The sequence below is a fragment of the Vombatus ursinus genome, unplaced genomic scaffold (assembly GCF_900497805.2).
Source record: "Vombatus ursinus unplaced genomic scaffold, bare-nosed wombat genome assembly UNPS02006188.1, whole genome shotgun sequence".
NCBI lineage: Eukaryota > Metazoa > Chordata > Mammalia > Diprotodontia > Vombatidae > Vombatus > Vombatus ursinus.
The window spans coordinates 1-12,280 of record NW_020945966.1 but is presented as its reverse complement, the minus strand read 5'-3'; positions in this window follow the sequence as shown (position 1 = coordinate 12,280).

The window sequence follows — 12,280 nt, the reverse complement described above, 5'->3', positions numbered from 1 at the left end:
GCATTCTCAAGTATCCATTAGAAGAGCATAAGAAATTTAATTTTTCTACCCAATGATAAGATATGACTTTATATGTTATAACATATCTACAGTCACTGAGGAAATCTAACATGTGACATACATGTGCATATATACATGTGAACTCACACAGGAATATATCCACATATAGGCACACATACATGTACAACATGTGTGTACGTGCACACACATGTGTGTTTATGTGTGTGTGTATGTGTGTGTGTGTGTGTATACATATATGAAATATTCACTGAAAGTTTTAAAATAGTTACCTGAGGTTTGACAAATCAGAACAAATTGGTGTGACTTGTGGGTAAGTCATTTGCCTCCTCCCCAGTGCCACCACCCCTGAACCCCCAGTTTCTGTTTTCTTATCTGTAAAGTGAAAAGATTAGACTAGGTCTCTAAGGCTCATTCTAGCTCTAAATATTAAATATCTAAATATTTCTAAATATTAAAATTCTACTTTTTTCTTAAACAGTACAACTACACTGTAGTTTTGCCAAGTTAGTAGTTTTCATTTTTAAAAATTGTTTTGTCATTCTTGGATAGGTAAATGCATAAGATTGGAGGCCTCCAAACAAAAAACAACAACAACAACAAAAAAGATTGGAGGCCTCCAATTGTTTGGTTAAGAAGTTGAGTTATTGCAACTAAAGAATAGAATGTGTTTTCCAAGTGGAAGGAAACCAGGTGACCACTGCGAGTTGTTTCCAGGAATGGACCCAGAAGTAATCAATCACCGAAAGTATTTATTAAGTACCTGTTGTGTGCCTGGAGCTATGTGAGATGTTGGGGATACAAATAGAAAGAGTAAAATGGCCCCTGCTCTCAAGAAGCTTACATTGAAAAAACCTCCCATTTAAGCCCATAAATTTGTATCTGATTTTGCTGTTAATGATTTTTATTTTTTAAATTAAAAGATGGTGTCTAGAGGAAGAGGTTAATAGAAATGCTTCTGCAGGGGCAGCTAGGTGGTGCAGTGGATAGAGCACTGGCTCTGGAGTCAGGAAGACCTAAGTTCAAATCTGGCCTCAGACAGATAACACTTACTAGCTGTGTGACCCTGGGCAGGTCACTTAACCCCCATTGCCCAACCAAAAAGACATTAAAAAAAAAAAGAAATGCTTCTACATAAGTAAAACGCACCCCCCCAACAGGGGCTGCTGTCCAGAAAATACTTGTTTAGATATACAAGCACCCACAGACAGTGTACTTTTCCTCCACGATTATACTTTTTTTGGTTTATGTTTCATATTGAGAATTACCCCTTGAATGATATGGTTTGTGCACTGAGTTGTGTCTTTTCCACCGGGTGAGATGGATCCTCTGATCCTTCGACTGTGAAGAGGCAAAGAAAAGCCACTATCCACTTCTAGATCATTTGATCTGTTTTTTAAAGTGTTGTAATTTGAGTTTTTTAATTTGTCCTTGAGAATCCTTGATTAAGAATAACTTAATGGCAGATGACAGACGTCCCACACTAACTGACTAGTTAAAAAGGTTTTTTCTTTACCACGTAGTAAGCAGATGAGAAACTATCATAGAATATCTGTGAATTCTCATCAAATATCTACATATGTCTCCTGTGTATCCCCCTACCCTCAGCATATTTCAATGAACAGGATTTGAAGATTCTTTTCCAAATTTTTCCAGTGATGTAAAACTGCCCCCGAGTCTATGTAAAGAAGCATTCTGTCTATCAGAAATCAAATTCCCTCTCTTGTCGGGGGAATGTTACACATTCAGCATTTCTTTCAAAGAAAGCATTGTGATTGAGATTGTATCAGTGATTGATCAATTAATTAATGAAAAAATATTTATTATGCTTTTACTATGTGCAAAATATGGGGCTAAGTGCTGAGGATACAAATACAAAACCAAGAATGTCCCTGCATTCTAAAACCTCCCTTTCACAGCTGCAAGTCAGATGGAGAGGCCCAGTGGTTCTCAGGATGCAGCAGCAAAGCGGGGGATAATGCATCTTCTTTGAATCTTCTAATTTTCCATCAATAAAATTTTGTTGGTCTTTAATGTGGAACAGTTTGTCAGTGCCAGAGATTAAAGTGGCACAAACTTTCCTTCCCCAGTCTTAAGTAATTACAGCTACTGAAGGGTCAGAGGGTGCAGCAGACAGTACAGAGGAAGTTGACAGGTGCCATCTACATAAGAGGGGCTTCCCTGGATTGTGGATGCTGCTTTTCCCAGGGGTCTGGGCTACCTCCAGCAGGGCCAAAGCAGAGGTGTTGGCTATGATTTGACCTGTGTGGCACATGCCACCTCCTCTCTCAAAGTGTCTTGTTGTTTCAGTAGACTAGCTTGCCCACTGTGTTGGTGACAGTGAGCAGCTGGTGTTAGTGGTAACTGGCCAGGATGGTGAAATGATCAGTTTCATCCTACAAAAAGTCCATTTTCTAAAGGTGATATTTATTATTCCCAAGAATATACATCTTAATATTTGATACTTCGATGCTTAGCGGATCTCTGTTTTCAGGGTGTGGGTACTTCCTCCACTTTTATACATTACAGTCTCTTATTTCCTTCCATTCCAGCATAGAGGTACTATGCCATAAATCTTCCAAGGGGGATCTACCCCACCAATTTGGAGGCCTTCTGGATATCAGTGAAATACTTGGGCTACCCATCTGTTATCTTTTTCTATTGCTAGGATACTGACTACTCATCATCTTAATAGAGTTCAGAGACAACACCAATTAGAGTAACTTTTTTGGAATTTCAAGTCAGAACCTTAATGAGGTTTCAGCCAGAAGTAGAGAAAGTTTTTTGTTTTGTTTGTTTGTTTTTTTTTTTTTTTGCAAGAAGTTAAACGAACTGTATACCCAAGGACATGATCAGAGAACTTAGACACTGAAACTTCACCCTGGAAATAGTATATTCACTTCCTATAAAAATGTTGCTCACGAAAAAAAATTTTGAAATCACACCCGAGGACATCAGCCTCCTTGCTGATGATTGAACAAGCCACTCGTTCTCCTGGCTCTGGACATTTTCCCTGGCTATTCCCCATGCCTGGGATACTCACTCTCCTCATTACCACCTTCTGCCCTCCTCAGCTTCCTTCAAGTCTCAGCTAAAATCCCTATGAGAAGTCTTTGCTGATCTACTTTACTGCTAGTGCCTTCCCTCTTTGATTATCTCCAATTTATCTGTACATAGTTTGTATAAAGTTGTTTTCATGATGTCTTCCTCCATTAGACTACTGGAGAGCAGGGAATGTCTTTGGCCTTGCTTTGTATTCTCGGCACTTAGTACACTGCCTGGCATACAATAAGTACTTAATAAATGCTTGGCTGACTGACTAAAGTAAAGAATGAAAAAGGCAGGGGGAAAAATCTGTGGCTTGAGATTCACCAGATGAAACCATGAAATATTCTTTAGCTAAAGTGGCAGTTCCTACCATTTGCAGAATGAAGAATTTTTTAATTATTGTGTTAGAACAAGACGTGACCTGATCTTGCATCTCACACAGCTCCACCCCTCCTTTTATGGAAAAGAAAACTGAGACCCAAATTGGAGACACTACTTACCCAACATTCAACAGAGCTGGGGCTTGAATCTAGGTTTGACTGCCAGTCAAAGGCCCTTTCTATCAACTTATATAGCGCTCACCATATGCCAGGCACTATGCTAAGAGTTTTACAATTATATCATCTGATCCTTACAACAATCCTGGGAGGTAGGTGTCATTATTATCCATTTTACAAGGAAATGGAAGCAAACAGATTCAGGAACTTTCCCAGGGTCACAGAGCTAGGAAGTATCTGTGGTCACATTTGAACTCAGGTCCGACTTCAGGCCCACTGCTCTATCCAATGTGTAACTCACCAGCCCTACTTTATCCACAAATTTGTTGTAGACATTATATTTCCAGAAAGGAACCACCCCCACCCCCTACCCCCTACCCCCCACCCCCCACCCCCGCCAAGTAATTCCCAATCATCTGGTCAGAAGGCTTTTAAAATAGTTCCTTAACTACTTTGTGGAGATTTGCTTTCAAAATATTTTTCCTATTGTCCCTCTCTCTGAAAACTAGAGCTTGGGGTAGGGGAAGGAGAGGGACTAGTTTACTCAGGCCCCATAGATAACTGGACGCACTCTACCCAAACACTTTTTTTTTTAGTGAGGATGAAAATACCTTGGTTTTAGACATTTTGAATGACATATCCAGAAGTTTGAGAGGAGGTTTTCCTTTTTTTTTTCCAGTGTCATAATTACATTTTGTTTCTGCATTTCTTTAATTTCTGACTGTTCCCTCCTCATTCCTCCACTCCCCACCCCCATATGTGATCCCTTATAACAATAAAAAGGGGGGAAACAATTCAGCCAAACCAGGAAGTGGATTTTCTTAAAAGTGCCTTTACTTGGATGTATTGTTGACACACATCTGTGTCTGCCTGGTATACTAAGCTCCCAGGAATGAAGATAACTTTGTGATTGTCTTACATTTATAGTTCACTGGGATCAGATTCTCTTTCTTCTTCCCCCCCCAGTCTATGAGAGGTAACTTAGGTTTGCACTCAGCTCCACTGTTTACCCTACCCATGTGACCTTGAGCCTCACTTTACCTTCCATAGACTAAATTTACCCATCTGTAAAATAGAGGAGGGTGTACTAGATGACCTTATAAGGTCCATTCCAGTTCAAATTCCTGTATTTCTAGTGATCTTATATTTGTATGACGCTTTACAGTGAATAAAATATTTTCTCACACATTACCTTAGTTCTTCATAATATCTAAGATAGATAGTGTAGTGGATAGAATCCGGGACTTAGATACAAGAACCTGACTTCAAATTCCCTCTCAGAAACTACTAGGTAAGTGACCATGTGCAAGTGATTTAGCCTCAGTTTCCTTAACCATAAAATGGGATAATAGCACTCAATAATAGCACTTATGTCACAAAATTGTGAAGATCAAATTTTAAAAGTACATAAAAGAGCTTTGCAAATCTTGAAGCATTATATTAAAATGAACCATTATATCATTCCTATTTTTCAGATGAACATAACTTGAGTAACTTGCCTAAGATTGTTTTCCTTTCTGGTTCACCATGAAATCATGGAACCATTTTTCATTTTCCTTCATGGTGTTGTTGTTCAGTCATGCCAACTCTTTGTGATCCCATCTGGGGTTTTCTTGGCAAAGATACTGGAGTGGTTTGCCATTTCCTTCTCCAGTTCATTTTATAGATGAGGAAACTGAGGCAAACAGGATTGAGTGACTTGCCCAGGGTCACACAGCTAGTAAGAGGCTAGATTTGAACTCAGGTCTTCCTGACTCCATGTCAGGCACTCTATCCACTATGCCATTTAGCTGCCCTTGCCTAAGATCACATCACAAGTAATTGGGACTTGAAACTGGTCTTCTGATGCTAATGCCACCATCTTTCCTTCCACTGCCCTGTAAAGTTGAAATAAATTTATTTGATGTTGGTTGAGAGGATCAATACATAACAAGCATATTCTGGAGGCTTGGTACTTGATTGGGCTGTAAGAGTACGTGTAGGGGAAGGAACAGGGCTTTTTCAACATCAGATGGTGACATATGAGAAGAGAATCATTGAGATAGAATGGGAAGGGACCTTAGAAGCCACCAAATTCAACTTCCTCACTTCATGGATGAGAACACTGAGGCAAAGTGACTTGCTCAGTCACCCATCAAGGGGATTGTCTGAGGCAGAATTCTAACTCCTGTCTCCCAGACTCCAAGTCCAGCATTCTACCCACTATGTCACTGAGCTGTCTCCCTTTTAATTAAAGCAGTCATTTTTTTACTTCTGCTGTTTGTTTTTTCTCCCTTCCTTTTCTATTTCCTTTTATGTCTATTTCACTGTCTATGCAGACATCCCAGTAATTTGTCCCTAGTTTTAAAATTAAATGAAGTAGACATTTGGCACAAACTGTTCCTCCAGTCCTCCTTCCTTCTGTTGATTCTGTTGAAACTACTTGTGGAGGAGGAGGCTATGGTCTGATTGGTGTGTGTATTTTTTTTTTAGGAAAGGTTTCAGTTGTGAAATGTACTCACTGTAAACGCAGTACCAGAACTGCATGAAAACTAGTGCTTTTTGCTTTGTGATTTGTACTAGGCATCACTGCAGAAATACTTTTCTATAACTGCTTTGTTGCTTGTTTTATAATAAAATGATATGACATGTTGATGTCTGAACTGTGGTAGTCTTCTCGAATCTTCTATTTGACAGGCAGTGACTCACCTTACATTAATAGAAACATCTTTCAAGGTAAACTAAGATATCTACTTGCCTCCTTTTAGGAGCTCACAGCTACCAAACTACTGTTCAAATTTAATTCAACTCAATAAAGGATAGGCAAAAAAAAAAAATGGAGCTGCAAGAGGAGGGTCCCCATGGCTAATGTTTTTTTTTTTCCTAGAATGATAGAAATTTCCGAATCTTAGGGCTGAAGGAGACCCTCAATTATCAACTTTCAATCATAGCTGGAATCCCCTTCTATAATCACCCTCCCAGTTCTCCTCTAGTCTCTGCTTGAAGAACTTCAATGACATGAAACTCACTACCTAATTAAGAAGTACATTTTAAAAATGTAAAACAGAGTACAAGAAAGATGATTTCATCAGTGTGGGGAACCCCTTCCATCAACAGACAATTAGAAAATAAATCCTAGGGAGTTGACTAAGGCACACAGAAATGACATGACTTATCCAGTGCTAGCCAAATGTCAGGGGTAGGGTTTGTACCCACAGTACTAGGCTTCCAGAACTACACACTGAAAAAAGAATTGTAAAGTTATCTAACTCGGATCTTAATTTACTGTAGTTTCTAGCAATCTGATTTAGGCTGCAAGAACTAGGAGGATGTGAAAGCAACTTGTCTGCCTAGTGGAGGAATATCTATTAACAAATTGTGAGGAGTAGGTGTGGATCATTGGATTTGGAGTGAAGAGGCTTGGATTCTAGTAAGTTGTATGACCTTGAGAAAGTCACTCCCTTCTCTGAGCCTCAGTCTCCTCAGTATCAAATTTTAAGCTAAAATGACTTTTCTTATCTAGTCCAACACCCTTTTTCTTTTACAGAAAAGAAACTGAAAGCAGAAAAAGAAAAGTGAAGTGACTTGTCCAAGTAGTTAGAATCCTTTAAAATGATGCCTTTGGATGAGTTCTAGAGTTCATGGAGCTATGATTCTCCAATTAGTTCCTTATCATATATGTGGCTTCCTGTGGATTTTATTAATTAATCTGTCTCGTTAATTTATATTAATAGTGGTCTGAATTTAAAGTCAGAGAATCTGGGTTCTCTTCCTTGCTAAGATACTACCTATGTAACTTGATACTGTCTCATTTGGTGATTATCATCTTCATGAAAATGATTCTCAGGTCTGTTCCCAGATCCAGTCTCTCTCCTAAACTCCAGTCTCAAATCACCAGTTGCCTTTTGAATATCTTAAACTCAACACATACAAAAACAGAACTTATTATCTTTTTCCCCCAAACCCTCTCTTCTTTCAAGCTTTCCTATTACCATTGAGGCACCACAATTCTCCCAGCCACTCTGGCTTACAACCTTGGCACTATTCTTGACTCCTCACTCTCCACATACAGGTTGTTATTAAGTCTTGTCACTTCTATCTTTACACCTCTCTTTGACTTCTTTTTCTCCACTCACAGCCACTAGGTGCTCATTACTTCATGCTCAGTCTATTGCAATCATCTTCTGGTTGGTCTCCCTTAATTCTCTTCTCACTCCAATCCATTCTTCACTCAGCTGCCCAAGTGATTTTTTGAAGGTGCTTGTCTGACCAGCTCTCTCCCTCCTCCCCTTCCACCAGTAAACTCCAGTGTTTTTCTGTTATCTCTAAGAGTCAATATAAAATGCTGTTTGGCATTTAAAGCTCTTCACAACCTGGCCCCTTCCTACCTCTCCAGCCCTCTTGCACCTTACTTCCCTTCATGTGTTCTGTGATACAGCTACAGTGGCCTTCTCTTTCATCTTTACAGTATTTCACTGGCTGTCTCCCATACAGGGAGTGCTCTTCCTCCTCATCTCTGCCTCTTGGCTTGCCTGGCTTCCTTCTAGTGTCAATTTAAATCTTCTCTTTTCCAGGAGACTTCTCCTGCACCATCCCCTCTTCCCTCACTGCTAGTGCTTTCCCTCTGAGATTATTTTCCTGCATTATATAACTTGTATCATCAGTATATAACTTTGTTGTTGCTCAGTTGTTTCAGCCATGTCGAACTCTTTGTGACCCTGTTTGGGGTTTTCTTGGCAAAGATAATTTTGCCATTTCTTTCTTCAGCTCATTTTACAGATAAGGTAACTGAGAGAAACAGGTTTAAGAGACTCGCCTAGAGTTACACAACCAGTAAGTGTCTGAAGCCTGATTTGAACTAGGAAGTTGAGTCTTCCTGACTTTCAGGCACACTATTCACTCTATCCACCTTAACACCTAGTTGTCCTGCCATCTGCATGTACATAATTGTTTGCATTTTGTCTTCCTCATTAGAATGAGTTCCTCAAGGGCAGAGACTGTGTGTGTTGTTGTTTTCCCTTTCGTTGCATCCTCCATGCTTAGCATAGAGCCTGGTATACAGCAATCAAAAATGCTAGTTGATCAATTAACTTCAAACAAGTTACTTTATCTCTGTCATCTGATGTTCAGAGCCTGGCATTTAAGGCCTTTACCAAAACAGATCCAACCTACTTTTCCAACCTTATTTTACAGTACTTTCCCGCACATGCTCTATGTTCCAGCTTCACTTTCATCATATTCCTATGATTCCGGATTATCTGTAAAGTGGGGGGGGGGGGCACGTTGGCCCATAGAATCTCTAAGATCCTTTTCAGCTCTAGATCATTTAAGTTTTATGGATTTTATGGCTAGATTTTTAGGTGTGCTGAGAGCTTTCTCCTCTCCCTTGGGTTGGGGTAAGAGGAAGAGAGGGAGTGACAAGAAGGAGCAAATATGTGTTTGGGGGAAGAGGACGGAGGGAAGGGTTAGCTAGAAGGATTCAACCGGGTCCCGCCCTCCTGGGACTCATCTGTTTAAAAGCTATGGGCTGTAACAGTTGGGCTGAGGAGGCACTATGGCCTGGAGGGGATGTTGCTTGCCCTAAGGACTCTACTGGATTGCGTGCCAGGGCAAACTGAAATAGTAGAAAAAGGTAAGGAGAAAGTAAGGAGAGAGGGAGATGGCTGTGGCTCTGCGTGCTCGGGAGGTCCGTCCACTCCCGTTACTGCTGTTGCTGTCCACGGTAGCTATGCCCTGGATCCAGGCTGGACCTCCCTGGGTACCGACGCCCTGCCCACACACCTGCGAGCCGACCCGCTGTCCCCCATTGCCAGTCTGCCCCATGGGGGCGTCGCCACAGCCTGACCGTTGTAACTGCTGCCTGGTATGCGCTGCTGGGGAAGGAGAAACGTGCGGGGGCCCTTGGAACCGGCCCTGCGCCCTAGGGTTGCGGTGCCGCATGACCTGGACCTCCAAGAGCCGGATCTCCAAGAGCCGGGGCCAGCTCGGTATCTGCGTCTGCCGGGCTTCGGAGGTCCCAGTCTGTGGCAACGACGGCCGTTCCTACCAGAGTCTCTGTGCGCTCCGAGCAGAGAACCGAGCCGCCCGCCTCCGAGGCGGTCTTCCAGCCGTGCCAGTGGAGAAGGGAAACTGTGGCAACTCAGGTGAGCTCGACTAGAGGTGTGAGCTTGCTGTTCCGTCCTCTCCTGACCCCTGTCCAGCAACAGAGGTCCGTCTGTGAATCCTCATCCCCCATTCTCAGTTCAAATTATATAAGTAATCAATCAGGATCTTAAATTAGCGTTTGTACAGCACCTTTCTGCCTTGCAGAGATATTTCACATCTACTTTCTCATTCGAATCTACCAATTACATCTAATGACAGAATTTGGATAGAGCTTTTCACATGTCATCTCATTTGATCCTCACAACAACCTGTGAGGTAGGTGCTGTTATTATACCCATTTTTATAGATGAGGAAAGTGAGGCTGAGAGAGGTTAAGTGACACACTGGTGGTCACAGTCTTCCTTGACTCCCAAGTCCAACTAACTCTCTATCCACTGCACCATCTAGCTGTCTAGTTCTATCTGACTTTATTCTTCCTATTGTATCTCACTCCTTTTTTCCTCCTTTGCTTTGATCCTAGTCTATTCTCCTAGTAATATGCCTTTTTATTCTCATAGACTTCTTTCTCTCATGTTCTTTTTCTCTGAAATAATTTAGATCTTCTCTCCTAGGCCTCCTCTTTTTTTCTTTCTTTCTCCCTTCCTTCCTTCCTTCCCTTCCTTTCTTTCTTTTTCTTTCTTTCTTTTCTCCTTTTCTTCTTCTTTTCATCCTCCTCCTTCTTCTCTTCCTCCTTTCCTACTTTTCCTCCTCATTCTTTCCCTCTTCTTTCATTCTCTTTAATCCTATTATAATAATGCTTGGTCATAAGAATTGGAGGCAAGGAGAACAAGGTTTTAATCCTGGTTCTGATACTTTCTGGACTTGAGATTTCAGCAAATGACTACCCTTGGGCCCCAGCTTCTAGGTTTGTAAAATAAATTAATACTTGCCCTGTCTACTTCATAAGATTGTTGGGGCAAATGGAGAGAATCAAATGAGATAATAAGATTCAGAGCTGGGGGTGTGTGGCTTAGATTTTGCCTAGCCATCAAGGAAAACAGCTAGCACGGGCAAGGGTAATTTTTGTCTTCTTGTCATTCCAGAGTTTACATATTCAACTTTTGGCTTTCTCTTGATCTCTAATACTGTATTATTAAGTACCTGTTGGGCATTTCTACCTGCATGTCTTAAAGGCATCTCAAATTCAACATGTTCAAAACAGAAATCAACCCCCCCCCCCCTTCTCCTAGCTTCTTTTTTTTTGTTGTTGAGCATACCCGCTATATTTCCAATCATCTAGGTCTGGGACCTCAGATTCATTCTCTGCTCTTTATTCTCCCTCACCCCTCATAATCAATCAACAAGCATTAACTAAATACCTACTATGTGCTAGACACTGTGCTAGATGCTGGAAATGCCCTCAAGGAACTTACATTCTACCATGGGAAACAATATGAAACTAAATAAGTATAAATGATCAGCCATCAAAGCTTGTTGATTTTTATCTTAACATCTTTTCCACCTGTTCCCTTATCTCCACTTATATAGTGGCCACCCTAGTTCAGGCTCTAACCATTTCTTGCTTGGACTATTTCCCTAATTTGCCTCCCTGCTTCCAGTTTCTCCCATCTCTAATCCAACTTATGCCACATAGCTGCCAAATCGATATTCCTAAAGTTCGGGTCTAACCATATCCCCCTCTTGCTCAAGAAGATCCAGTGGTTCCCTGTTGCTTCTAGAAGAACATACAAAGTCCTTTGTCTGGAACTTTAAGTTTTTTTAAGTTTAAGTTTTAAAACCTGGCTCCAGATTTTCCAGACTGATGGTATTTTATCCCTATCCCCACCCTCCATACCACACTTATCTATGTTATAGACAAATTGGTTTACTAGATCCTTCTCAAATATGCTTTTCAGTCTATGCCTTTGCATAGGCTGATCCTATCCCCATGCCTGGAATGCTGTTTTTCCTCACTTCTACTTTGTAGCATCCCTAGCATCCTTCCAGTAATATTTGTAGGACACCTCCTATGGAGGCCTTTCCTAATTTCCCTAGTTGTTAGCACTCTCCACTCCTCACACCCCCAGCTCACCCCTCCCCCACTGCAATTACTTATTATTTATGCAATTATTCTGCATGTATTTTATATATTTATGCATGTTATTTCTCCCTTGAGAGTGGGAATTGTTTTGTTTTTATCTTTATATTTCCTATGCCTAACAGTGTATAGCAGGCACTTAATAAATGCTTGTTGAATGTGGTCATATATTTAGGGTTCATTTTACAAGGGAGGAAACTGAGGCTTAGGTGAATGTATTTGTTCAGGGTGACAGAGGCAGTTAAGTAGCAGAGCTGGGATTTGAACCCAGGTCCAGTATCTTTGCCAAGAAACCCCCAAATGGGGTCATGAAGAATTGGACATGACTGAAAATGACTGACCAATCACAACCACTGGTGCCAAATTCAGTGTTTTGGGGATTTTTCTACTGTGTCACACTTTCCCTCTATAATGTAGGTAAATGAGTTCCTATTCATTGGTTCAAAGCATGTAAGACCTCACTGGAAAGTAGCAGGAGATGCATTTTCTATTGTGAGAGACATCTATTGGGGGGGAGGGGAAGTAGTTTGAATGTTGCTATGATGTGGTGGGCACC